Genomic DNA, 27,570 nt, shown 5'->3' on the forward strand with positions numbered 1-27,570 from the left:
AATCTATGAAAAAGAAGTGCCTCAAGGAAAACTTGCACTTGTGCTTGCAACACAGTTGTGCAGGGTCAAATGACTGAACTACTACCCAATTTAACAAATGCTGCAGCAAAAGAATTGATCTTAAGAGCCTATAATAAGGTAAAAATTTCATTCAACATAGTTTCAGTTACTTAATATTAAAAAAATCAATTCTTTACTTGAGATTAAAAGAAAAAAATATGCATTTATACAAGACCCTTTCAAGATGTCCAAAATCAGTTCTTACATAATGAAGTAAAGCCACCATCATTCTGTAAGAAACATAGCAGTCAATATGTGCACAGCAAATTCCCACAAACAACAATGGGAAAACAAACAAATAATCTCCTTCATAGTAATATTAAGTGAGGGATAAATATAGGCCAAGATGCTGAGGATGATTTCTCTGCCTTTCCTGAATATCATGCTTATTCAAGGGTGGTAGTATGGTGCAGTTAGTAGACCTGCAGCATCACATCTTCAGTGGCTCAGGTTCCATTCCAACCTCAGGTGACATCAATGTGAAGTTTGCATGTTCTTCCTGTGTTTGTCCTGGATGCTCTGGTTTCCTCCCATATCCAAAGAGGTGCAGTTGATTGGTTCATCAGCCACTGTAAATTGGCCATGGCATATAGACGCAAGTCGAAACCCATTTTTTAAATTCTAATTATCTGATCATTCGACATTTTTAAAGATGAAATCTCACATTGCTAATTTTTTTTAGCTTGGTGTTTCTTGTCAGTGCAAAAAAAATCTGAATTATCAGTGGTAAATGATATACAACTTACGCAAAAGAATTCAACTTTTCATGCAGTACAAAGATATTCAAAAGCTTTTCTGATAGAACTTACCTCCTTTCCAAATTTCCCAAATAAAGCAAAGCAGGCAAACTTTTCTGGGTTCTTGAGGCCATGTTTTCGAGATTTTGTGCTAACACCCTAGCAAAACACAATTTTTCTCATGATCAGAAATCCAATCAAAACCTAAACAGCATACACATTTATCACTTTTTTCCACAGACAGAGGACACATGACTGCAGTCACAGAACGTGGAGCAAGTAGCTAATAACAAACTGGCTATAAAAATCAAAAGCAGTGTATCTGCCAAGGCAAGGAAACAGCTGCTTGTAGCATTCACCAGGCTAAACACCTGGACCTCTGTATTAATATTAATTTATGGGACTGGAAGTACAATTTCAAAATTTGCAAGCACCAACCAATTGGGAGCAGTATTTAATAGAAAGAAAGAATGACACAATACAGGATGATGATAATAAACTGGCAGAATGGACATTTAATTGGCAAATTAATTTTCACAGAGATATACGTTAAGTGGTATATTTGGTTGGAACAACAAGGAAGTCAGAAACTTCTTCAATAATCATGATCTGAATGGAGATAGGGGAGAAAAGGGTTTAAGAGTACAGATACACAAACTAATAAACATATCAATCTATTTAAATAAAACCATTAAAATAGCAAACCAGGAACTGGATTCATTTCCACTGTAACAAAATTGAAAAGCAGAAAAAAAGGTTAAACTAGCATCAAAATAAGATCACACTAAGATAACAATCAAAGTTCTGCTCTCCATTTTATAAAAATGGCAATGGTACAGATATTCTGAACTAAGAGGAAATATTTAACAGAAAAAACTGAATAGTCTGGGATGATTTTCTCTAGGAAGGATGAGGAGTGATCTGATTGGGGTGCTTAAAACTATGACACTTATTCTTAGAACAGATTTGGAGAAAATATTTTTGACCCAGGGGTTGTACGGAACTTAAGATCATAAGACAGATTAACAGATCCAATATATAATTCAAAAGAAATATCTTATCCCAAGAGCAGTACAAAGAGTGGTATAAACTTAACATATGTTACAAAAATTAAAATAATTTAGTGTATTCACAAAACTAGGTTATGTTACTCCAGCACTGCAGCTGAAGACTAGTCTCGAGCAATACCTGGGACCCATCTGCTAACAAAAAATTTCTTAGTTTTCTTGTGTCTTCAAAGGTCCAAATAGAAAAGTGATAAACCAGTTACCAATGTGCACTCTTACCCATGATCCAGCAATAGGCTCAAATGTGACCTTGGTAAAGATTTCTAAGTTAGTCGGGCACCTCATCTCTCAGACACAGAACAGCTTATTACGCAAAATGACAACAGAAAGAAGAAAATGAAAGGTATTTAATTTCATCACCTGGAAATATTTAATCTTTTTGGTGATTTTCATTACGACTGACAGAAGTTTGTAGAATCCACTGACGAGGGGAAATTGTGACGATCGCAGAATGAGCTCGTGTCCAAATCTGTACACCCAATGTTCAAAGTAGTCGGTGTGCTTTTCCAATAACAACTCCCTTATTTAAAAGTTAAGATAATTAAGATAAGTCTAAAAAAGGTAAGTTTAAGCATTGTAAGAAAATAATCTGTGCCAATAAAATTCTCCAGTGTTTGATACACAGACACAATGATCCCCAGCACATCTGTGCTATGACGCCACAAGTCTAGCTAAATATATCAATAATTATTTGGATACAGAATATGTTTCAAATACAATGCGAGTTATTTAAAACCAATAGTGCATACATCAGAGTATGCCAAAAATCAAGTGTTAATAGCAATGTGAGCATGAAATAAATACTATCCAATTAAATTTCACTGCTCAGAGATCCATTACAAATTATGGTGCAGAGAAGCAGTTTCAAAAGTCAGTCTCAATGATTGAATTTTCAAGCTGCACAACTAATTTTATTTTCAATTCTGAGCTCGAACAGATCAGACACAATGTACTCGATGCAGGTACAGGAAGCAATATTGTGCTTGTAGTAGATTCCCTACTAGATTAGACCAATGGTTAAGATTGTCCTTAACATTCAGAACTAATTGTCAAGCGTAGGAACTACTGACTGATTTTAAATATATTTATAAAATGGTGACTTCAAAGTACTGACATACAATGGCAATTGTCCACAGCTACAAATACAGATATCTACAATACAAACATTTTATCCAAATATAATTGCAATGACTTCTTTTCTACTGTTTCGTTGAGCAGTTTGTACACTTACCCACAGAATTCTACCAAATTTATGAAGGCAGTGAAATCTTTTGGTTTAGTTGGCTGCATATTTGCTGCTGGGTCAGACGTGGGAATTATAATGGCACTGCTGATGTCACCCAACCCCTGCAAATCAATCAGAGACCTTCAATCATGACATAAACTTCCAACATTCTGTATTATAGTTTCTAAATTAGATTTGGAAACTAATCAATTAACCATTGCCTGTTTTATTTAACTGGGAAATTATTAATCAAATTAAGATTCAATTTTATGGATACCTATTTTAAGGGTCCGTGTATGTACATTCTCAATATTACTGCTAAATTAATGGTACTTCACGTTTTAGAAAGTGGTGTGAAACCAGCTTGAGAAACTAGTGTTGTACTGTTTTAACTCATCACTGGTTGAATGCAGTATATTTATGACCAGCCCAAAAAGAAGTTTAAAAGGTTCCTGTCTAACCTATCCTGTGTTACTAGAATGGCTAGCTCTACTTTTTCTTTGAAGGATTAGAGTTCAACGGACATCAGCTTGTGTCAAGTTCAACAGGTATGTTGTGCAGCTGATTTGAGTTGTGGTCTTTTAACTCTGTATCACTGTACGTAGGTACTCCATTCAAACAGTTATATACATGATATTAGTGCTCTTCTTCAAAATGCACAGTGATTAACACAAATTAATATTAATCTCCAAACTTTTTTGGACAAAGAAGACAATAGTTCAGTGTCTAAATGTAAAATCAAATAACGTGTCAGAAGCAAAGAGATAAGACAGAAAAAACAGAAGTATAATACCTCCTCTTCATTCGGGTTTTGCTTATCCACAGTCAGATCCAACTTTTCAATAATCTTGAGCACTGACTTAATAAACTCATCATACAGAAGGCGATTTAAAGACTTCAGGGGTGACTCAATTATCTGAAATGTCTCCTCAACCAATCCGGATACCTTAAATATATATAACATTTTATGTTTTTCACAATACAGCAGATTTGATTTCCTTCAGAATGCAGTGAATAATACATCACATTTTCAACCACAACTGTTTGAAGCAATATTTCTCATTTCTTGATAATTTAAGAAAGAAATTGCAGTTTTACTGCAATCCCTCTTATTTTTGTCTACATGAACAGATGGAATTATTGTACAGAATACTAACAGAAAGCAGGTGAGAGACAATGACATAAGTACTATTGATAAAAATAAAAGCAGGAAAGACTGGAATGAAACTGAAAGGCTAGAGGTAACAGAGGGACCACCAATCCAAAACAGAATTCTGCATATATGCTATCCAGGAATGAAAGATTCCCTAAGGCAACTCTACAGAAGCTATATTCAAGCTCTTGAAGTATCTTCGGCTTTATAGACAGCTAGGGGATGGAAGGGGTTGGAAGAAGATACAAGTTCTTTTGAGGGATCCTGCTAACTTTTATAATAATAGGGTCGTAAAGAAGGCATATGACATGCTTGCCTTTTATTAGTCATGGCATTGAGTTCAAGACTCAGAAGTTATGTTGCAGCTTTATAAAACTCTGGTTAGTCCACATCTGGATAATTACATTCATTTCTGTTTGCCCCATTTTAAGATGGATGCGGAGGCTATGGAGAGGGTGCAGAAGAGGTGTACCAGGATGCTGCCTGGATTAGAAAGCATGTGCTACAAGGAGAGATTGGACAAACTTGGGTTGTTTTCTCTTGAGTGGCAGAGGCTGAAAAGAGACCTGATAGAAATTTATAAGATTATGAGAGGCGTAGACAGCCGGTATCTTTTCTCCCCAGGGTCGAAATCTCTAATACTAGAGGGCATGCATTTAAGATGAGAGGAGCTAAGTTCATTGGAGATGTGTGAGGCAGGTCTTTTGCCCCCCCTACAGAAAGTGGTGGGTGCCTGGAATGCGCTGCCAGGGGTGGTAGTGGAGGTAAATAAGATAGAGGCATTTAAGAGGCTCTCAGATAGGCACATGGATGTGCAGACAATGGAGGGATATAAACACTATGTAGGCAGTAGGCATTAGTTTAGTTGGGCATTTAATTACTAGTTTAATTAGTTCAACGTGACATTGTGGGCTGAAAGACCTGTCACTGTGCTGTACCGTTCTACATTCTAATAGTGTAAGAGATACAAGTATAAGACATTTATTGAAGACCAGACAGTTGTCAAAGGCACTTAACCTGAAATTCCCAAAAGGGGGTCACAAGGGATACTCTTGCTTACTAATTCTCTTGGCCAGGGATGGACATAACTGAAAAGGTGGAAGTTTTATTACCATTTAGCTCCTGAATAAATTTAAGTCAAAAATATTATAAAAGCAGTTTTTTTTAAACTCCCCATTCTGTACTGTACCTGACCTCATCCTGATTCCATTTTGAATAACATTATAAAATGTACTAAACTCAAATCAGATGAGGTGTTACAGAGTTGCACAGTACACTCCTGACTTACCTTCATTTTCTCACAGTCCAGCAGGATTCTGAATAAGTCCAAATAATCTTTGTAAGATGGAACTCTCCATCTTCCTGTTGCCACATTGTCACTGTTGCTGACCGACTGTTGTGCATTTGATCTTGGCCCAAGTTTCTCCATTCCCTCCTGAGGAATTGATTAAAATTTCCACTGGTTAACATTATAAACCAACACATAATGAGGAAATATGCTTAGCAAAGCTGACACAGGAATTATAAACTTTAAACAGTAAGTGCAGGGAATTGATAAGCATGCTCAGCAGAGAAAGTGAAAAACAAGTACTAGAAGATTTGAATACAGTCTTATTGCAATTATGTAAGCCCTTGCTGAGACCAGACCTGGAATATTATGCACAGTTCTGGTCTCACAGAAATAATGATGGATATACCTGCCATTGGCTGAGTACATCTGGTTTCTGGGATGTCAAGCCTATTCTCTACAGTTTAAGAACGAGAGGCGATCTCATTGGAGTTTGAAAATTCTCACTGGGCTCAACAGGGTGGATACATATTTCCCTTGACTCAGAGAGGAATCCAGAATATATCCCACAGCCTCAGAATAAGAAATCATCCACTTATGACTGAAACGAGGAGAAATTTCTTCTCTCAGAGGATGGTGACTCTTTGGAGTTCTCTATCCCTGAGGGGTGTGAAGGCTCACTCACTGTATTCATTTCAAACAGAGATCAATAGATACTAAGAGGACCAAGGGATCTGGGGATAGTGTAGTTAAATTAAACTACGGTAGAAAACCAGCATTGATTTTAATGAATGAAGAAGAAGAGCAGGGGTTTACTCCTGCTCCTAATAGTGATCCTGCAATCATCAATGTGATGATATCTGCAAAACCAGCGCCAGGATGCTGGTTCTCAGCAAACCTGGAGTTACTGTCCTAAATGCAGCTACCTTGTCCAGCCTTTAGAATCATTAACTCATGAAGAAAATAATAGCTCAGTGACCTTGTTACCTATGTGGAAAAGAGAAGAAAATATAATAGATGCTGGAAATGAACCAGAAAGTTCAGGAAATACTCAAAAGATTACAAATTATCCGTAGAGAGAGATAAACAAGAGTTCCTGTGCTCTCTGATTCACCCTTTGAGTTTACATTTCAGGGCAAATCATAATCTTTCAACGGTGTTCTGATGAAAGACCAATAACCCGATGTGTTAATCCCATTTCTCTCACATGCTGCCTGATTGGCTGCGTTCAGCATTTTCTTTTTCCGTTACCAAAGGTGAAGCTTAGTTGACAATGTAAATGCAGATGCCAAGCTCACAGAAGCTGAGTGAATAATAACAATCTATGGTGATGTAGAGAGAAGAATGTTGACAAGAACACTGGAAAAACTTGTCTCCAGAGTTGCAAAGAATCTACTCGTGGCTTCTGTGCAGCTAGAGCAGGCAAATGAAGTCTTGAGTAGTTTAACATCTCCTCTGAATGCTGGCACTTCTGATGATCTAGCACTGCTTTGGTCTGGAAATGCCAGTCTTTGGTAGAGAAGAGGAATGTTGAATCCATAATATCCTGATTCAAAAGCACTGGTGTTATCAACAGAACCTAGCAGAACAGTCAGCTATTAATGGCTACAACCACCTGCAGTTGGGGTAAGACATAGGAAAAAAATTATTTGAGCCACCTCAGTCATTTGAAAGGTAAGTTAGAGACAAGAAATGAAAGGAGTGCAATGGTATCCAAATGAGAGATTTTGCTTGAAAGGTCAGGAAGAGAGCAGAGATCTGAGGCTGTTGAAGCCACTGTTCTGCAGATCAGACTGATTGAACACAGAGAACACGAGAAGGAATGAATGTAGTATACAGTATGAAGTGTGAAGCCACAAGGTAAACTGATAAAGAATTTTAGCATTTTCAGGCTAGAGAATTGACAACATACTTTAAATACAACAAACAAAAGATATTGTCTCTGACACTATGCTGTTAATATACAAATGTGTCACATGAAGTTCTTTTCAATGTTATTTTAACAGACAATGACCCATTAAAAATATATGCAAGAATCCCCTAGCTTGTCTGAAATAAAATTCATGCTGATGCTCTTTACTTGTGAGCCAGTAGTCAACAATATAACTCCACTGCAATGGTCAATGCTTGCGGCTTATTGAAGCAGATCATGCAAACTTTTCTCACCCCAGGAAGTAGAACTGGCTTTGAACAGACTCGAATCAGACCCTGATGCACTGAAACACAATTTTTAAAATGTTAAATCAATAGCTCAATAAATGCAAGAACCAAATTAATGCCCAAATTTATTTGGATAATTTCAATAGTTCTGTCAGACAATAATTAGAAAACCACCCTATGCAAAAATTTAATATTTTACAGTTTAAGTCAGCAAATGGCAGCATTTTATTTACATTGACAACTACATTATTCACCATGTAAAAACTAAACTTTCTTGCTCCCCACCCCAACAGCAAAATCCACCCCCCCCCCCGAACATTTTTTCCCCCAACTTGACTCAAAAATAATGGAAGCAATTTAGTGATTGTAAAGCAAAACAAAACTGACTTGCCATGTGCTTTAAAATAATTCTAATTTATTAGATTTTCACAAAACATTGATTTGAACAATGTTCTCAAACATAGTTAGCCTTCTGAAAGGAACAATCATTTATTAAAACACAAGGACACCAGTAATCCTTGCTGTTTATTCTATTTAAAGTACAAATATTTCAAATGGACGTGCTTCAAAGTGTGCTGTTTTCCCTTGTATAAGCTACACAGATTCAACCATTCTTTAAAGAGCTAAATACACCTTTAACATTGCTGTGCATTAACAAATCTTGGGGAGTATTTTGCCAATCATGCCATATAGGAAGGGTGATAGTTTAGTATATCTATAGTGTGAAAAATGATACTGACCTACTGTGCTAATAAAACTCCAAAGCACAGGGCCTTTTCCAGCCAGAGCAATGAAGAGTTTTACAATGGAATGACAACAAACTGGTTGCATCTTTGTACTGTATTGTGGGAAGCCATCCATCTGAACCACTATTAGACGTTCTAACACCGAAGTATAAACTCCAGGGATCTTAAGAAGAAACAAAAATTCCAGTGATAGATGTAAACTATGCATTTTTCAATAAATTTTTCATTTCAAACAGCTGAAGTAGAAAATTTTTGTTCTATGACATTACCCCTAGAATAACCACAATTTAATGAATGCATTAAAAAACTTGCATTTTGTCTATTTCTTAAGAGTATTTTTGTTAATAAATCAGGAACACCAGTGACTAAAGTATTTCTTCTACCAATCTTGAGCACTGCACTGGTGCTTGAATATTCTATGACACATATTGGTTGGGCAGACTATCAGTGAATAAAGCCAGTAGGACCAGGATTCTGGAAACAGGAGGTGGCAAAATCCAAGACTGGTTCACCTTCTGGGACTGGATCTAATGGTAGAGGAGATGCTTCTTTTTTAAACTGATTTTGAGAAATTAAGTTGCTATTTAACTTGCCATTAGAATACAATTTAAAATCAACATATCGTAAAAGCTTATCAGTTTCAGTTTTCATTTGCACTCATAAGTTTTCAAGATAAAAATCCCATTGACAAAAGGCAATCATGGAATGGTTCTGAAAGAACTAACACTGGATACACTTACTTTGTCAATGTGAAAGATGACACTTGCAATAGAATCTAAGAAACTGGGAAGCTGATAAACATTGTCATCTTCAGTGTCTGCCTCTGTAAGATACATCTGTTTACAACGCTGAATCAACTCCGTGTACATGAAGTCAACATCTTGTGAGTTCACAGCCTTGCAGGGCTGAAATGATAGAACAGAAAATTAAATAACCTTTAGACTCCATTAATTTTGGTGCATTCATTGTAAAGGTAAAACAAGTAGCGAAGTGCAGTCCTTTTGAAATACATTGCAGAACATGTTGATGCTAATTTTTCATATTTCTGGTTAACTTGTTACATTTCTCGCCCTTTAACACCATTCCGCGTTTTGTCTGCTCAGGTCCTTGTCCACAGCATCCAAAACCAAACAAATTGCCCCACCCTCTCCCTCTGATCTTGTATCTGCTTCAAATATTTATCAGTTTTCCTTAAAAGATGCGATTGCGTCTGACTCATCCTTGCTTCACTGCACTATCAACTTATTCTTGGTTAGACCACATTTGCAATACTGAGCAGTTTGTATCTCCATATTATAAATGCAGTCACCAGAGTGGGAAAAGGTTCATGTGGTGCACAAATAGCAGCATGAAGCTGTTGAACCATACAGTCCATTTCTATGATGTTAATGTTAAAGACTACATAATCTTAACCTTAGTTTGATGCACACTTGTACTCTCTATGGCTTTGGTGTTCTTTGAATAATGGGGTGCAAGGAATACTACAAAATATGGTCTAACTAGCGTCTTGTGCAAACTTATCATTACTTCTTGACACAAGGCAGATAAGTTATCTGTATAAAATATTCAGTCCTCTCCCTGTCTGTTTAGATGTGCAGGAGTAGAGGACTGTGGGAAGGGCTTAGACAACAGCTGAAATAATACAGCAAAAACAGATAACAAAAAGAATTAAAGAAGGCAAAAAGGCAAGCAAAAATAATAAGGAACATTATAAAAACAGAAAGAAGGGAGAGATTAAAAGTGTAAAACTGCTAAAACAACACTTAATTTGCCTTTAGGTATACAAAATAGAACAAATAATCAACTCGTATCAAAACTCAGATTTGAAGGACATAAACAGTGAGCGAAGGAACTATCTTTCTCTGGATTCATGTGTTTACAGATGATAAGTAATTAAAAAGAGGATTGCAAACAAGGGATCAGGTGACCCAGAGAGGTTAGTATATTGGACCGACAGACATAGAACAAAATTTACCCAAGAAGTGTGTTAAACTCATTACTTAAGTATTTAAGGATGCCATTCTCTTTGAAATGACTATCCAATTTCTCCTCTGTCCTCTGCTCTTTCTTCCAAGCTGTTCCCTTTTGAATATTACTATGAATTATGAATCTGCTTTCATCCGTGCAGGCAGTGCATTACAAATCTTGATTAGCTACATTAAAACTCTCAACTACCCCTGGTTCTTTTGCAATATATGGTCAATATAAATTGTCAAAGCAGCAGAGAAGATATCAAAGTGATAGGCACACACTACTCTACTTGGAAAACGCTGAGCTTTTACAGAGAGAATACAGAGGGTAGTGGATATCATTAATACACTTTAGGAAGAAGATAAAGGAGTTGATGTACAATAAAAGGCAAAATTAACCAGTGGAGAAAATACAATAGCAGAAATAATTTTTTTGGGGGGGCAGGGTGATGGGATAAACAGATTTGCAACACTGGGAAGATCAATGGATCCTAGAGTTTACTTAAACATGCAAAGTGGAAATCAAGAAGTAGAGCAGAAAATAGAACAATTCAAATCAATGGTGAGCAACAAACAAGATGCTGGAGGAACTAAGTGGAACAGGCAGCACCTGTGGAGGGAAATAGATAGTTGACGTTTCGGGTCGAGACCCTTCACCTGGATTGGATGTGAAGGGTCTCTACCCAAAACATCGACTGTCCATTTCCCTCCACAGATGCTGCCTGACCTGCTGAGTTCATCCAGCACCTTGTTTGTTGCTCCAGATTCCACCATCTGCAGTCCCTTGTGTCTACAAATCATTGGTGAGGTTGTAATTAGAATAAGATCTTCCATCTTACTCTTCAAGAAGTCAAGGCAACAAAGACGATACAGAACAATTCAATATGATGATGGGTGGGAATGAGCACCTCCACATTCATTACAAAGACAAAATAAATAAACCCTTTTCATGAGAAAGAGGAAAGTTAAAAAGAAATGTGATAATCAAAACTAGAAGAAAATTCATTAAGGATAATACAGGAATTCTTGAGGATACATCCATAATAATCTATATAACACAACAAAGTATTTTTTGTAATTATATGTTCACATTTAATTTAATGTTTGCCAACATTCACAATGATATTCATTACTATTAGGTGCCCAGAGAAGAAAAACCATCTACTAACAATTCTGTTCAATTATCTAAACTCGCTGAATACACTGTTCTTATTAAAAATAAACTTCTTAATTGGTATAATTGCTTGGCGCATGAAATCATTATGATTTCTTCAGTCTCTGTTAAGATCGAGCACTGATTATGCGGCAAACTTTATAAATATATATTATAATTACAGTGAAAAGACTTAAATTTTGTTAGAAGTGGCGCAAATTTTCTCTTCCCCAAAACTGTCTTAATCAGTAAATTATATGTCTTACCAATCACATCAACCACCCTTTGGCATCTCAGTAGAACTGCCAGTAAACTAAAGTAGATTTTACTTGTGGGATCGAACTTTAACTGCAGTGAAGTTATCTAATCATTTTCAGTTCCACTTGTCTGAGATTGAGGGAGGCAACTTCCATTCTCTCACAGCTCACTAACCTAGAATGACATCCAATTACTGAAGCTCACTTTTCTTGCACTACTAGAACATGTGATAATATTTACGCAAGTATTCCTATTTCTGTACTTTATAAATACAAAGGAAGAACTCATATAACAATTTAGAAGAATGAAACGTACAGCCGCAAAAAGTCCATATCCTCGAATGGCAATGGAGAGCTCTTTATTGCTTGATTCCATTGTCCGGATTATGTTGTAAAACTGTTGCATAAAGTACTGCAACTTATCTTTATGCACATGTGCATTTTCTGCCACTTGTGATGCAATCTGTGTATGAAAAAGATAAAAGAAAGCAAATTAACAGTTTTATCTGCTTTAATGTACATTGTTGTAATCTAGGAAGAATTACGGTCACAATGTTGTATGTGAATATATCTGAAAATAAAACTCCTGGTCATCATACACCCTAACATTTATGCAGCCTTACAGAATGTTTCATCTCTGGAAAACTAATTTGGGATTCATCAGAATCTGTTTTATTGCAAGATACTTTTATTACTAGATCCAATTTCAAAGGAAAGGGAAAAAAATTAGGCATTGTGTTTAACAGACATCCATTTCAACACTGCCACTTTTACAATTCTATCAAAGTGAAAAGTTTTGCCCATTATTTGAAAATGGGTCACAATCATACAGATCCTGGACACTCAGACACAAATTGAATAAACAAATGTCTTTTAAAATAAGCTATTAAAACAATTTAGTCCAATAATCAGAACCTTTACATCATCAGGAATTTCTGCACTTTCATAATGAATCAATAAAAGATCTAAAGTGAAGAGAATTTTAGCATGCACATGGCAAAATAATATCAATTAAGGGAGAAGTTCTATTTCAGTGGAAAAGTAACTAAGTCATACATACCTAGGGAAATAACTATCTTTGGATTGAGAAGATGGATTTGGGCTTACAGTTATACAAGTCAATAAAATGGTCAATTAAGACTACAACAGCTACAAGCTACTAATATGGTCAACAGACCACTGGGGTTCATTTCTACAGGGCTAGAAATAAAAGCAATGAAGTTTTGTTAAATATCTATCTATAATCCCTGGTAAACAACACACTAAAAGTAGCAATGCAGATCGATAAAACCATAAACAAAAAACAAACAACAGGATTTGATTTTGAGGAGGGCTGGAATCGAAAAGTGAGGTTATGCCAAATTTTTATAGAATCCAGTTAAGTTCAAATTTGAAGTATTGTCAAGATTGTCATTCCTGCACTAAAAAAACAAAAAATAGAGGCACTGATAAGTACAAAAATGATTTACTTGAACAATACCAAAACTGAGGAATATGCCTCTCAGGAAAGAATAAGCAGGATACAAGTATGATAGTCACTAACAGTGAATTCAAGAGATAATTCTTTACCACAGGGTGTTTAGAATGTGGAGTTTACCACTAGTTTGATGAGATGCTTTGTATAGAGGCATTTATGGGAAAGATAGATAAGCACATGGGGCAGAAAGGAATATTATCAGAATTGGATGGAGGAATGAGGAGAAGCATTTGAAGAGGATACAGCAAAATGAACCTGTTGTGTGAATAACACTTTTTATGCAAGTGATTATTATGAAACATGTTCCAAATAAAATCTGCAATTTTATTCAAATGGGAAAGTGCCACTCCACTTCTTGTAGTATATTATAATAATCTTTGCTGAAGATACAAAGTCTTGTGGCCAACTGGAGACCACCCTGTCATGATTCTGCAGTTTCAGGGTGTTTTAAATGGAAATTCATCTTATTGATCAATGTCAAATATGTATTAGAATTCTGTAGTGAGTAAGGGAAAATTAATTACCTCTTTAAGGAAACTTTCAAGAGCAGCATAGCCAGCTTTTTTCATCTCAGCATTAGTATGGCCACACCATACTGACATTGCTTCAAAAAGGGCTTGGTAGTTGTCAAGAAGATAGGCGCTGAATTGGCCAGAATGCAATGCGAAAAGACGCAACGCAGCTGTACAAAAGACATGATATAACACAATAAAATCTCGAATGCCCCAGAATGATTTATAGTTGATTTCCGCTTCCCATCCTGTTAAGTATGTAGTGAATGCTTCATATACAAATTTGCAAGCATGTTTCAAGACAAATTGATCAGAGGGAGAAATTACTGGTTAGATAGAAAATACATAATGTGATGTTGTTGAACCATACAGATCATCTACATTGGCTGGATGGTAATCAGCTTTACATTCAATGCATGTGAAAAATCAAATGATTTTCATTCCCAATCAAAATCAAGTGAGTTTTGCTAGAAGTTAACATTCACACACATACAATGAGGACAGGAATAACTGGTGTGGTCTCCGCACTTCAACAGATGACCCATCCTCAGTGGTCAACCTTATATTAAGAATAATCACTCAGGGAAGTTCTAGAAGAACTTACCTCAGTATGCATCAACACCTTCAATATAAAAGGGAAACAATGGCTATGCTTCCTATATTAAAATTTCCTAAATTACTGGTATTAATATTTCCTTCACTTCTACAGCTTGTCATAGTTACAGAAGGTGCATCCCTTGTATCTGCATCCATAAATATCTGAATATTAAACCCACTATTCCCTGCAATTAGAGCAATTAAATTTCAAATTGTTATTATGTCAATTGCAAAGAGGTGATGCAAAACAAGGAAACCTTACCTAAAGGAACAGCATATCGCTTCATGTCAGTCTGGCAAAACAAAACATACATATGTTGGCAAAATATGGCAACCTGTATCACAATTGACTGATTACTGTTGCCTGCTCCACTTACAAGTGACAAGAGGAAACATATTTCTTTTGTATTCACATTCAACACATCATATACTGACTTTTTTCTTCTGTAAAAAAAAAGGTCATTTTTCATTTGCACAGCTTGTTTCCTGACTGGGGAAAACTAATTTACTACAGCAGTGGCTCATCAATCCACGCCCATCAGACAGAAGTACTCCACTGGACAGCAACCTAGCATTAAGAGATCCATAGAGGTACCCCAAAAAAATGAAAGCTCACTATTCCATGACAGGGACTCTGACTGGGGTAGTAACAGAGGGGGCGGCAAACCTATAATCTTCTGACCCAGATATGGAAATCCTGCATGAACCAAAGCTTACTCCAATAGGCAAGAAGAAATTTGGATATTGAGTGAGATGCTGTGATGTTATCATAACTTTTACCAAACTAATGCTCATTTTACCATTCACCCTTTTCTTACACTATTGTGATCACTAGCTTAGTAAAATCACCATTATCAGAGTACCTTTTGCTTACTATCAGATCTGATAATAAACTAATCTGTAGGGAAAAATTAAATGCAATAAGCAGAAACCGCAAGCAACAGAATCATAATTAAAACTGTAAAATCAATATCCAGACTAATTATTCAAGAGGTTCTGTAAAGTTAAAATTGCCAAATTAGATCTAATGAGCTTACAGAACTAAAATTAAGGCTATCAAACAATGTGTCATCGATAACCTCAAATTTTTAAGTTATTTCTGCCTTTCAACTTTTGTAGGTTGTAATAACTTTTACAGGTTGATGGATTCATACAAAAACTGAAACATAACAGCAAAACGAACCTGTTGAACCTTTTCAACACAAAAGGTGATTCTTTTTTTCCACTTACTTATTTTAATACAGTAGTTTACTTTACTTCATATACCAGCCCCATTCCTAGTTCTACATTGTACCAGTAAATGAACCAGAACAGTGTGGCTTTATTCAGCCTTTTATTCTGTTCCTCTTCCCATAAAACAAACTGCATTAAGTAAAGAAGTCACTCTGTCATGAAACATATTGGGGACATGTGACATAACACACTAGTGCATGAACATACTGTCTTCCCTCATTTCCTACGAAGGATTTCATGTTGATTTCTGAACATGATTCATATATTATTTTTAAACCTGAACTACTTAAATCAAAAACATTATAAAGAGTTTTGATTTTCTAAAATAAATTAACATTTCAAGCCCAAACTATTGCACGTATGAGAATAATAACTTAATGGAGCTAAATGCTATATTTGGTTTTGTCTGTCCCTGCAATAATTTAATAACTGTTCTTAAGTGTTTAAAAAACCAAACTATTAAAAAGTAGTAGCTTTCAAATTCAATCTGGCAGTGCATATATTTACAGCATGATCAAACAAGTGTGAGATATTGCACTTTGTGAGATCAAATGCGAGATGTATACAGTAAATGGCAGGACCATTGAGAGCATTGATATACAGAGGGATCTTGAGGTGCAAGTCCATAGCTCCCTGAAAGTGGCCACTCAAGTAGAGAGGGTAGTTAAGAAGTCATACGGCGTACTTCATCGGTTGAGGTGTTGAGTATAAAAGTCTGGAAGCCACGTTGTAGCTCTATAAAACTTTGGTTAGGCCACATTTGGAGTATCGTGTGGAGTTCTGGTCACCCCATTACAGGAAGATATGGAGGCTTTGGAGAGGGTGCAGAAGAGGTTCACCAAGATGTTGCCTGGATTAAAGAGTATTAGCAAGGAGAGGTTGGACAAATTTGGATTGTTTTCTCTGGAACTTCGGAGGTTGAGGGTCAACTTGATAGAAGCATATAAAATTATGAGAGGCATAGATAGGGTAGATAGTCAGACTCTGTTTCCCAGGGTGGAAATATCAAATACTAGAGGGCATAGCTTTAATGTGAGAGGGGGAAACATTAAAGGAGATTTACGTGGCAAGATATTTTAAAAAATGGTGGGTGCCTGGAACATGCTGGAGAAGTGGTGGAAGCAGATACAATAGCAATGTTTAAGAGGCATTTAGACAGACATATGAGCAGGCAGAGAATAGAGGGATATACGCCATGTGCAGTTTAAGTCAGCATCATGGTCGGCACAGATATCATGGGCTGAAGGGCCAGTTCCTGTGCTGCACTATTCTATGTTCTTTGACTGCATCACTTATTACATACCTTATATTCTGCATGGTGCTTACTAAAGCTATAGATCATGCAATTTCTTGACCTACACACACAAATGAAAACTTTTTCCAATGGCACCAGAACAGACTGGTTCCAGATCTTTCATCCAGTGTCAATATAGCACTTTTTCATGCGAGAATAAATTTCCAGACTAGACAACTGTTGTGCTACAACATGGCCCCCAGAAAAATATCACAGCACCAGCTCTGAACTTGCTAAATTTCATCAGACTGTGAGCCAAACTCAATTAGAACACAGAACAGGCCCTACTGCCCACGATGTTGTGCCGAACTAATTCAATTAATGACACCTAATCCCTTCTGCCTGCACGTGGTCCATATCCCTCCATTCTCTGCATATTCATGTGCCTGTACAAGAGCATCCTAAATGTCTTATTGTATCTGCCTCTACCACCACTCCTAGCAGCACATTCCAGGCACCCACCATTGTGTAAAAAAACTTGCCTCTGCACATCTCTTTCAAACTTTCCCCTCTCACTTTAAATTCATGCCCTCTAGTTTTGTCATTTTGACTCTGGGAAAAAGGTACCAGCTATCTACTCTGCCTATACCTCTCATAATTTTATAAACTTCTATCACTAATACAAACTGTAAAAAAAAAGCCCCAGCACCAATCCCTGTGGCAAACCACTTAGTACATCTTGATAACCAGTAAAATTGAAGGTGCTTCCACAGTGCTGATTAATTCTGCTATTTCCATTCCAAGATTTTTCAATTCATCCAAGGCAATGCTAAACATTTATTCTTTTATCTTTCCATTTCAAAGAAGATTTTCTAAATACAAAATGCACAATTTAGAACTAACCTGCCGACTTATGGCTTTCATTGCATAGTCGAAGATATTCTTTGATGTCTTTGGATCTACAAAACAAATATATTATTAAGTTTTTTCCCCCTTTTGTTAAGCATTTGTATCTCAATATAATTTAAACAAAAAACCCACCTTCCTCTACAGATTTAGTGAAGTTAACCATAAGTGCCATTAATCCTCTAAGGCATCCAGAAACCACAAGTAATTTTGGCTCTCTTGTTGCAGAAGTCATCTGAGGAATTAAAAATTGTCAACATTCATAAAGTATGGTTAAGTAAGGTCACAAAAAAATGAAAACCCAAAATATGTTTCTCATGGAATTGTTCTTAAAAAACTGGTTTTATTGAACATTAACATGACTTCTTCCATCTAAGCAGCAAATCACATATCATTCCTTAAGAACAATGTACAGCAAAACTCTGATAATCTGGCATGTTCAGGACATTGGTGGTGCTGGAATGGCAGATTTTCTGGACTACTGGATGTTATTCCTATCAATATCCCAATACATTTTTAATTTACTTTTTTTTACCAGATATTACACAGTAGAATAATACATTTTCCAATGAACCAATAAAGTTTAAAGGGAGCACGGGAATTAAAGCACAGTGAGTGAGAAAAGTGTGCAGCAAACATCACCTGCTGAGCCAGATACCAAACCATCAGGATTTCTGAATAGTTGGATTGCAGATTATCAGAGTTTTATGTACTTTCTAACTTACGTTGGAGAAACTAAGAAAGGTTAGCGACACATACAAAAATGAACAAGCAATAATTTCTGTATGGAATAAGAGCTTAACGAAAGGGCAATTTGCTGACCACATCAAGAGAGAGGGCAAGGAATGGCATGAAACAAATTAACACAGACAAGTTGTTTATACAATTAAGAAACTTGTTTTTAAAAAAATAACATTTTTGGTGCAGAAAGCAACCAAATTTGATGCCAAACTGGGTGCCTGTGACAGCTACTAAGTAGACTCAAAGGGACATAGACACGCCAGATGAAAGGGCAATGATATGGCAGATGGAATGTGGAAAAATGTGAAGCCTGCAACTCTGATAGAAAAAGTAGGAATACAGAGCTTTCCTTTACATGATGAGACATTGAAACAGATTAATGTTCAAATGAACCTGGGTGTTGTTTTAAATGAATTACTGGAAGTTAATATGCAGGTAATGCGAGCAATGAGGAAGGCAAACTGCATGTTGGCCCTCATTGCAGGAGGATTTCCATTCAAGAGTAAAGATGTTTTACCAGAATCATATATTGCACTGGTGAGACCGCACCTGGAATACTATATAGAGGTCTGGTCTCCCCATCCAAAGTGATAGCGGGAGCACATGAAGGTTCACCAAATTGTCTCTTGGGATGGGGAGATTATCCTCTGAGGAGAGATCAAGCAAAGTTTAGAAGAATGAGAGGTGATCTCACTGAAATGTACAAAATCCTTACAGGACATGTCAAATGTGCAGGGTTGATATTCCCCTGGCTAAAATGATTTAAACCAGGGGTCATAATCTCAAAGTAAAGGATCAACCTTTCAGGACTGGGGTGAGCAACAATTTCTTCAGAGTACTGAATCTTTGGAATTCTCAACCCAAGAGGGTTGTGCAGTCTTGCTCACTGAGAACATTCAAGACAGAGATCTGTAGAAATTAAGTGAATCAAGAAATGTAGGGTCAATGAAGGTAAGTGGCACAGCCTCATTGAACGGCACAGCACATGGAAGGGGCCGAGTAGCCTACTCTTGATTCCATTTCTTAGTAATAAAATGGAAGAAAAGACCGAAGGGAGTAAGTATCTTCACAGTCTCAGTCATTAGAAAGAACAGGAAAATGATGTGGCTAGTCTACCACACTGAACATACAAGGAAGAAAGAACAGGTATATTACTGATTTTGAACCTGAGGTGGTACAGGAAAGAAAATCACAGAAATTTACAGAACAGTAGGAGGTTATTCAGCCCCTTACGCCCATGCAAACCAAAAACAGACCTTAGGTTAATCACATTTCCCAGCTCTAGGTCTCAGCCCTGCTGGCTGCAGCTCCTCAAGCATCATCCCCTCTGACAGTTCTGGATTCCCAGTTCCCAAAGAGTGAAAAAATATCCCCAACTTCCCTCTAAACTCTCTACAACTTAATTAAAATCTAGGCCTCCATGTTATTGTCCCCTCTGCTAAAGGAAACATCAATTCTGTTCAGCCATCTAGACCCCAAAACTTTTTAATTCCAGTTAAACATTTTCTCCCTCTTTTATTCCAAAAGCCCCACCCTAGCTGGTCTCTCCTCAAAATTATAAAACAACAACATCTTCATAGATTTCCTCCACACCCTTTCCTATGCCATTAGAGCCATCTGGTAGAATGACCAGAACTTTATACATTACTCTAGCTGTTGCTCAACTGTTGTCTTCTCCAACACACCCTCCTTGTTCTCTCATTCTATCCCTGGGATATTAAAGGCAAACACAGATACATCTGTTTATCTGCTTGTCCTTTACAGTTCTGTGTACAAGCAATCCAAATCACTCTGTTTCTCTGGGTACAATGAGGTACAATCATTTTATTGTTTCCTACTGGACACAGAAAGAAAATAGCCTGAAAGTGCTTACCTACATTCTTGGACAGAAAAAGGCTTGAATATATTCAAGACTTTACTGGGCAGACATAACTACTGATTCCATTTACTGCACACTTAATGTAGCACTAATCCCATGGCGCTTTACAGCAATATATTCAAACAAGAAATTCAAACAAGGACAGATGACCAAAAGCTTGCTCAAAGAGATACATTTCTAAAGTGCCCTGAAGGACTAAAGGAGAGAGACAGAATGGGATTACAGGAGGAATTATAGATCTTAAAGAAATGGGAACTAAAGTACAAAAGCTAGTTGTGAAGCAATTAAAATCAGGGATAAAATATAAGAATTAGAAGATTACAAATACCTCTAAGGGTTCAAGGGACAGCAGTGATTATATAGATAAGTAGGAATGAGAAAATGGAGAGATCTCAAAACAATGATAGGAATTTTTCAACTGGAGGCAATGCTCAACCAGATCTCAATGCAAGTGAACAAGCAAAGGAGTAATGGATTATGAAGAACTGGTGCGAGCTAAGATACGGGCAAGAATATGAACATTAATATTTAAAGTCATAGAAGGAGGTAAAATGACACTCTAAACTAGATTAGGTAAATAGTAATTGAATAAAATGCAAGTGACTGAAAATGGAACATGCAGCCAAAGAGGGTTCAACAATCAGCAGCAGAAAGAAAGGAAAGTGTAAAAGTTCTTAAATGTTGGGATTAGTCAGATGGATCACAGGATCTTGACAGTTCTGTAAATTCATATATAAAAAAACTTCAGATTCTGGAAAGCCTCAGCAGGTCAGGCAGCACGTTTGAGGCTTTGACCTGAAATGTTAACTCAGTTTCCCTTTCCACAGATGCCTTCTGACCTGTTGAGGGTTTCCAATATTTTCTGTTTTTATTTCTGTAAATTTGTTTCTGGTGCGAAGATGTATGTATAGGGTAGTTAAATGTTAATAGGCTAGACTATGGTGTTAAGCAAAATCATATGGAAAACAGATGAGAGGATTATATACGCACCTGAATTTTTAACTCACTTAAATAAGCACGGAAGAGTTTTTCTGAATTATCAAGCATTTCAGCAGGATGTACTTCAGCTAGAACCCCCAGAAGTTCATATATCTTCTCCAGTACTATAAAGACAAGTCATTAAAGTAAATTTTAATGCAGTTACTATTAACATTTTATATAGTGTGCCTACCGAGTATCTTAAATGGTATTAAAAAGACAAGTGTTAGATAATGCAAACAGGCGCCACATCAGATGGGCCTCAAAAACTGGCATGGAGATCATGTCGTGTTGGCAACTATGCCCATTCCTTCTAAAGCAGGAGCAGTGAGATATTCATGCCAGCTCCTCCAATCAATAAAATCAATGGCAGATTATCTATGCCAATACCATATTCCTATCCTTTCCCTCTGCCCCAGCAACTTAGTCTCCAGAGCTTTCCATGATGGTGGAGTTCACCATCCTTTGAGTGAAGAAACTTCTCTTCTTAATACCAATCTCTTGCTCTGTAACACAAGGCTATGACCCATCAGTCAGGGCACCACAACTAGGGGAAACATCCTCCCCATATCCAGTATGTATAGTCATATCAAAAGTTTCAATTGGATCCCTTCTCATTCTACTGAGCTCTAGTGAACATAAATCTAGTCAACTTAATCTGTCATCATATGACAACTCTGCCATCCCAGTATAGTGAACCTTCACTGCACTCCTTCGATGGCAAGTATTCTTTTCAGAGGTAAGGAGACCAAAAAGCACATAATACTCCAGATGTGGTTTCAGCAAAGCCCTGTTTCATTGTAGCAAGACATCCTTACTCCTGTACTCAAATCCTCTTGCTGGGATGCTAACATAGCATTTGCCTTTTTAATTGTTTGCTACACTTGTATGTTTGCTTTTAATGACTGGTGTACATGGACACACAAATCTCTTTGTACATCAACTTGCCAATCTAATAATGCTTAAGGAATTTTCTGCTATTTTGTTTTTTTCTACTAGTGTGGATAAGTTCACATTTCTCCTCATTATACTGCATGCATCTGCTATATTTTTGCCCACTTGCTCAGTTTGTCTAAATCACCCTGTAGACAACTCAGTGTACAGCCAGTAGTTTTGATTGGCTTACTGCCTCTACAGATGGACCAAATAAGTAATAGATGGGTTATTCACAGCCAATTTGCACCATCTAAAGGGGAGATGCACTGAGGCCACAGTAGTTGCTGACAGACAATCTGGAATTTATTCTGACATGGAAGACATTCAAAAATGGAACATGGGGGAAACGCAGGATCCACAGTTTTCTGATGCTACACAGGAGGCTTCGGTGGAGGAGATGCAAAGTGGGAGAAATGTCCGATGTTCACAAGACTCAAAATGGCTCTCCAAACAGAAACTGTGGAAGCAGGAGGAGGAGATATTTCTGGCTGCAATCTCTTATATTAAACCCAAGGATCTGGATGCGGTGTGTCAAGAAGTTCAGCAGCTCTACACACATGGTCAAAATCAGTGAATGCATTGTTAAATGCCACACCCTACCAACAGCATTACGGGTTTTAGACACTGGTCAATGTGCTGTCCTCACCACCTGTGATCTTCAAGTGGTTAAATGCAACGTCATACTTAGAACTCCAAGCTTTATCCTCAACTCACATGTGTTTCAAGCTATTCCACCATAACAAAACTTTACCCAAGCACAATGCCTGATAATCACTTACACAATTTCCTCTCTCATACAGGATAAAGTAGTGGATAACTGCACACAGCACCAGGTTACCGGCAGAGATTGCACTCTCCATAAATTCTGCAGCCATAAACCAGGTCCATACTCAGCAGCTGGGCTGTAAACATGGATGCCAAGTCTAACCTCACATCAAACTATCTTCTCCCATCCCACTTTCACATCAGTCCACAATCTTTGCCGATTTTTAAGCTGAAGATGATTTTAAAATGCAGCTCTTACTGAGCCCTCACCTTGATTCACCACATTATCCATTCAGAAATCCAAGATCTATAATCTGGCCAGTGGGTGCCAAAACAATGATAGTGAAGGTGAAGACACAGCCAACTAACAACACAGCCAGCCAACCAGCTGCATAATTTAATGCTAATTTAAACACAGAACCTTCGGTGGTTAATTTAAACAGAGAATCTGCATATGACAGGTCATCAGTTATGAACACAAGCCTTGCAGAGAGCTCAGAAACCCTACTTTCCATCATGGAAATAACAGGCACGTCCATTAACACATTTGGGGACCCAACTATGCTGCAGCATCTGGTAACTGAAGTCTGAATTTCCAATGCACAAGTTATCCAGTCTCCAGCTGCTGCAGTGAAGCCCAGACTTGCTGTACCAGTTCAGACTGCTGCCATCATAGTTATGGCTACCTCTATAAAAGGGCTTGCAACATCATAGAGCAAAGAAATAATCTGCTGGAGGAACTCAGTGGGTCGAGCAGCATCTGTGGGAGGATGTTTCAGGTTGAAACCTTGCACCAGGACAGGGTGTTGCTCCAGATTTCAGCATCTACAATCCTGTGTCTCCAACGCCATATAGTAACCTGCTCTCCAATAGAATAGTAGCATTGCTGAAGAGCTAAGTGGGGAAGTGGCAGAAACTCTGAAGCGCAAACCTACTGCCCTATCTCAGTATGACAGCCTTCAAGATCCAACTACAACCACAATTGCAGTGCTCTCGCCACTGCTTTACAGCCACTCAGAGACTGTTGCCAGCCACACTGAGAAATTGCAGTTGAAGAAGGGCCTTCTAAGCCCAGAGCTGCTCAAGGCCAAATGCTGTCCTCTACTGGAAGTCAACAGTCTTCCATCAGCCATGCTGTGGTCACTGAGGCAGCATTGCATACACTCAACATCCAAAGGACCAAGGTCCTCTACAAACCTGTCCCTGCTGCATCATATTGCCCTCATGCTAATGATTCTTGGCAAAATGCCGAAAAATGCGGAAGACTTCCCATATCTCTGGGGCCACCTCTCGATGAAAGCAGACATCAATGATGAAATTTGCCATTTCTTTCAATGTGCCAGCACAACCTATGATCCACTGACAAAAGGGATATTTAAAGATCAAGACCTCAGACCTGGCACAACGCTACTGGTCAAATGGGCAGCAGTGATCCCCATCTCCTATAACTTTCTGAGATCCAGACTAGCTGCCACAGGCACTGCAAAGATACCATCAATGACATGACCACAAAATCCTTCAAATTTGATGGAAGGATAAGTGGACATCTTGCGGCCAACATCATCAATGTCGAGGCCTCAGTTACTCTTAGTCAGCTATGTTGGGTAGATCAAGACCAAGTCATTAAGGAACTCTATTTCAAGCTCTGCCGTGGGAGGAGATAACCATGCAGACTGAGGGAAAGGTTCAAAGGAATGCTCAAAAGCTCCTTAGAGAAGTTCAACATCCCCATTGACTCCTGAGAGTTTCTGGTCTATGACAGCTCATTGTGAAAACGGAACATTCAAAATGGTACTGAAATGAGGCCATGCATCAGAAGCACATAGAACTCTTGTGTAAGTGGCAGATGGAGAAAACTACCCCATCAAGTACCTCCTGCCATTTGTGGAAGAGCCTGCAGTTTCTACACTGGCCTCATGAGCCACCTTAGAACCCATACCAGAAGCAAGTCATCCTCAATCCCAAGGGACTGCCTCAGAAGGAAGCAGTGCAGAAAAGCATTAGAAGAAACTAAAGCACTTGGAAGGCAAGCACTGCATATGTTTCATTTCTTCTTGGGCAGTGTCTTGGGACCAAGGATGGCAATTTCCTTTCTGATTTTTTGGGTTGTGAGGTGACCAATGGGTGAACAGGTGAGTAGTGTATTCGGCTGCTCCTGCATAGCCTCTAGGCTTTCAACACCATCCTAAATGCTGTTCTCTCCCCTCTCCTAGGATGTGGGTAGGGCTCCCCTTATCCTCACCTTTTGTCTCAAAAGTCTCAACATTCAGCAGATTATTACAATTTCCAATGTCCTTTCACCGTCAGAGGCATCTTTCCCTTTCAACATTCCAAAGAGATTATTCTCTCCAAATCACTCAGATCCATTCTTCCATCTCCACCAACACCCACTACCCTTTCCATAGCACCTTCCCATACATCTGCAGGAGATGAAACCTCTGCCCGTTGACCTTGTTCCTTCCCATCATCCAGGGATTCAACTGTCCTCACAGTGAAATAGTGATTTACCTGTACTTCTTCCAACTTAGTATATTCCATTTGTCGCCCATGATGTGACCTCCTCTACGTGGGAGAAACCAAATACAAGTACACTGACTGCTTTGCAGAATGCAACAGTTAAGACTCCAAGAGTGACTCTTAACTTCCAGATTTCTATCACTTTAATTCAACATCGCATTCAGGTGTCCCTGTCCTGGTCCTCATACTTCATACAAATAAAACTCAACATAAGCTCGAGGAATAAAATCTGAACTTGCAAATTTACATTATAACCTTGAATTCAACAATTTCAGATATTCAACCATTCCAGTCTTATATTTCATATTCCCAGCATTCAGTTACTTTTCCCACTCTTCTGGTATTTCAGATGTTTCCTATTTACACCTCCTTACGTCATTCACTTCTCTTTCACGTTCTCTTTTAACCAGCACCACCACCTGTTATTCAGTGTCTACTACTCTCCGGCCAATCAAGGACCTTCCCTCTGCTGTCTCTACCCTTCCAAACTTGTTTCATTTCTAGCTTTTCCCAATGCTGATGAAAGCTCATTGATCTGAAATGATAATTTGTTTTTCTCTGCATATATGTAGCAATACCTGCTGAAAATTTCCTTCATTTTCTGTCATTACTACACCAGGAGTTTTTCCTCTCTCCACAGCAGTACCAGCATTTTCTGTTATTACAAACTCACCAGTGTCTGGAAGTTTGCTCTTCTGCACCAATTCCACGTAGAATTTGTTGAACATTTCTCCAATTTTAAATTCTTGAAGACAGATTTTGCTGCGGAGCAACTGAAAATGTATCATAATGTTACTTAAACATTATTGATTAAAGGAAGCAAATTACACTATATCCTTAATGGCACAATACAAATAATGATTTTGCGCACAAGCTGAATGCCAAATCATATAGAGGATATGATTTGGCATCCCTGATATTGCACCACAGGTACTTAACATTGTAAATGTCTGTCACTGTTCTATTTCCGTGTGTAACAATGCTGCAAAAAATTGCTTACATTTTATGAAATGGATTTATCCACTGCATCCTCATGTAAGCTATTAGAGTCCACTTAATATTTTTAATATCTAATATTTTTTATTTCTAATGTTATCATTTTAACATGAGTTTAAGATATTATCCTTAGTTGTTTTTCCTAAGTTCCAAATATTCATTTTACTTGTGAAAATAAATTTATCAGAGCACAATTTGAAATATCAGAGATAAACATGTGTAGTGTTTCAAAACACTGCACAGAGAATTACTTGGAAGTTTAGTCACAATTGCAGTGACAGCCACTTTTCCTTCCTGTCCATTGTGTACCCAACAAGATGAAAGATTTTAGTGCTGATGATTGAACAATGAATAAAATAATGCCCAAAAGCCATGTTTTGTAAAGATCTCCCCACTCATCACATGAAATGAAAATTGATCTATTTGATTTGCTTAAAGGGAAAATATGAGCTAGGAAACAAGAAGAACATAATTTTCTCTGGACACGGCTATGGGAAAATTATGATCAAAATTGGAAGACAAGGTCTCAATTTAACATTTTATCCTAAGGACAGCATCTCCTGCGACACTGCACTCTTTGAGCACAGCACCGATATGCCAGCAGAAATTACATCCTCAAACATTAACAATGAGAATTGAATAGACGACCTTCTAGTCAAACCCATGTTAATACTAACAGAAGATAAATCGCATCTCATTATATCCAGATGAGATAATACATGTGTAACACTTAACTGTAATTCAGTTATTTTTAAAATTCACCTATGCTTAAAAAGTGACTGCACTTCAAGATAATTAACTCCCTATGAAACACTCCCATTGTGAAAAGGATGAGGCAAAAGGATCCTACCACAAGAAGGAGGTCTAAGGCAGCAGTCTTGCATTTTGCAACTCTTTCTTTGGTGTACATCACAAGACACATGTCCTAAGAAGTTAAAGGAAGGCATTACACACAAAAATTGTTCACTTTTACAAAAATCATC

Source organism: Pristis pectinata, chromosome 9 (assembly GCF_009764475.1).
Source record: "Pristis pectinata isolate sPriPec2 chromosome 9, sPriPec2.1.pri, whole genome shotgun sequence".
Classification (NCBI taxonomy): Eukaryota; Metazoa; Chordata; class Chondrichthyes; order Rhinopristiformes; family Pristidae; genus Pristis; species Pristis pectinata.